The 2,479-nt window shown below is 38.8% G+C and overlaps 1 protein-coding gene across 1 annotated transcript in view; it reads right to left on the reverse strand.

Moving 5' to 3' along the window:
• Window positions 1–2,479, reverse strand: part of tp53bp1 (tumor protein p53 binding protein, 1) — a gene marked incomplete at both ends in the record, with an annotated part of 265,669 nt that overhangs the window by 2,651 nt on the left and 260,539 nt on the right.

A 2,479-nucleotide genomic window follows, 5' to 3' on the forward strand; every position in this document is an offset into this window, starting at 1 on the left:
TGTTATATAAAGGAATAAAAAAAAAATATAAGTTTTCCTTTGGCTTCCTCTACAGAACCTGGTATCTGTATATAAATGTCTATATATACCTAATGTATATATGTCTATATAGTTATAAACTGATAAATTTCTAATAAATTTTGTTGTTCAAATATTTCATAAGGTTTGTCTTTAGGTAATAATCAGGCAGTGCTGCACTGAGACCAGGTTCTGTTGAGGAAGCCAAAGGAAAACTTGTGAAAAGCCACTCAGAGAGCACAGTTCATGGATGCATTAAAAAAGCAGAGGATAGCATTCTAGGCTTTTAAAGTGCAATCTGTGCTGTAAGAACTGAAATGCATAAAAATAAGTTCTAATGTGAAGCAATTTAATGTCCTGAGATGGACCAGGAAACTATGACAACATCCGTTATATAAAAGGTAAAGTGATGAATTAAAAAAAAAACCCAGCTTTTAAAGCAGTTTACTGTTGTTTTTAATGTCAAAGCATTAACCAGCATGTGTGTTTTTGTGTGTGTGTGTGTGTGTGTGTGTGTGGGGGGGGTTATAATAAAGGAAGCATTAATCATCACTTCCAGCAGTCAGTGACAAATAACTGGTGTCTTTGCATGTTTTAATGCCGTTTGAACTGTTTTACCTGCGTTTCTTCACATATGACCTCAGGAGAGAAGACCTGGCATGAAAAGCTTTATGAGCAGGTTAAAGATGCTCACTGCTGACCTTTGAGTCTGGTGTCATTTCTCTGCTTTGACTGTCAAACAGAAATACGTTATAGTGGTTCAGCAGTAGAGACAGATCCTGGGTGACTAATGTGGTCATTACATCAGCTCTAATAACAGCTGCTTTCAGGGTTTAATTATTCAGGACTTGTAATTGGTTTTGGATGCTTGTTGAACAGCATCTTATTTTGGGTTTATGTGTTGGTGTAAAAGACAGTTTTAATGACTCCTGATGAATGAATTGAGGATTCAAATGATTAAATGTCCTTGTGGATTTTCTGCTGTCTGCTTGGGTTGCATTCTTTGTTAATGTAGTAAACTTTTTCCCTTTTTAATTAAAAGGATTCATTCATTTGTGAGAAAGGAACTATTTTTAGATAGTCAATAGGTAAAGTTGACACCTTATTTATACAAGTCCCACGTCAATCACAAAGTGTAAAAATCAGCTTGTTAAACTGCAGCTAATGACATAAAGTACAACCGGTGAGACTACACAGAAAGAGTTTTTGTGGAATGGAAATCAGTCAAAGTTTTATTTATATAGCACTTGTCAAACAAATGCAATTCAAAGTGCTTTATGGCAGAAATAAATAAATAAACAAACAATTAAAAATGAAAAATAAAATACAATTTTATAAGCTATCCTGTGTAAAAGCCAGACTGAACAGATGAGTTTTTAGTCTACTTTTAAAAGTATCAAGATAATGGACTCCTCGTAGACCTTCTGGCTGTGGGACTTCAGTTCTCTCAGCTTCCTGCAGTCACAAGATGGTGCCAACACGCCACACCTGTGGCGAGCTGTACAGTACAAAAGGCTGCAGAAGAACACCAGTCACCGCTGGAGCATTACATGCCTAATGGTAGTTGTGTTTCTGTCCACGTTGCATTATCCTGTGATAGATAAACTTACCTTGTGTTCTTACACGTTTCAGCATTAACTTCTGCTGCCTCCCTGTTCCTGGATTCCCGCTGTATGACCTTGAGCTCCCTTGTGAATTCCTCAGCTGTCACCTTCCAGCCACTTGTCTACCTCAACCTGGAGCTCCCCTCAGACATCTTTGCTTGCTGGAACCATTGGATCCCCAACTCCTTTGACAACCCACAACTCCTCCTGTAAGAAAGAAAGCACCATTACTCACCTTACCTCAAGTTACGCATACTGACTCTTTTCCTTGCAGGCTTCCAGCCCCTCTCTGTGCACATTGCTTAAAATATTACTGTAAATAAACACTGTTAATTTTACCCTGATCTTGAAGTCTGTTCAATTCAGTCCACATTCTCTGGGTATTCCTTTAACCCTTACACCTGTAGTGTGCTAAGGGCTAGGTTTGCTGCACCTCCACTACAATATATTTAAATAAACGGGTTCTCTCTTTTTCAAATTAAATTACTGCCATGTGACCGAGGTAACTGTGCGTGGATAGTTTAATCAGTGACATGAGACATTAATTTCCTTTGACCCATCAGAATAAATGTGGTCATTTATTGAACAGAATCAAAATTTAACATCAAAACATTGTACACTTGATTCATCCCAAAGATCCAGTCCCCCGGCACAAACAGAGTAATGTTGTGTATGCTGTTCAGTGTCAGGAGGGCTGTGATCAGTCTTACATCGGGGAAACAAAACAGCCACTGGCCAAAAGGATGGCCCAGCACAGAAGATCAACATCATCAGGCCAGGATTCTGCGGTCTACACTCATCTCCAGGCCAGCGGTCACTCTTTCAGGGATGAAGATGTGCACATCCTGGATAGAGAG

This window comes from Nematolebias whitei, chromosome 2, assembly GCF_014905685.2.
Source record: "Nematolebias whitei isolate Nwh7 chromosome 2, NemWhi1, whole genome shotgun sequence".
In the NCBI taxonomy this organism is placed as follows: domain Eukaryota; kingdom Metazoa; phylum Chordata; class Actinopteri; order Cyprinodontiformes; family Rivulidae; genus Nematolebias; species Nematolebias whitei.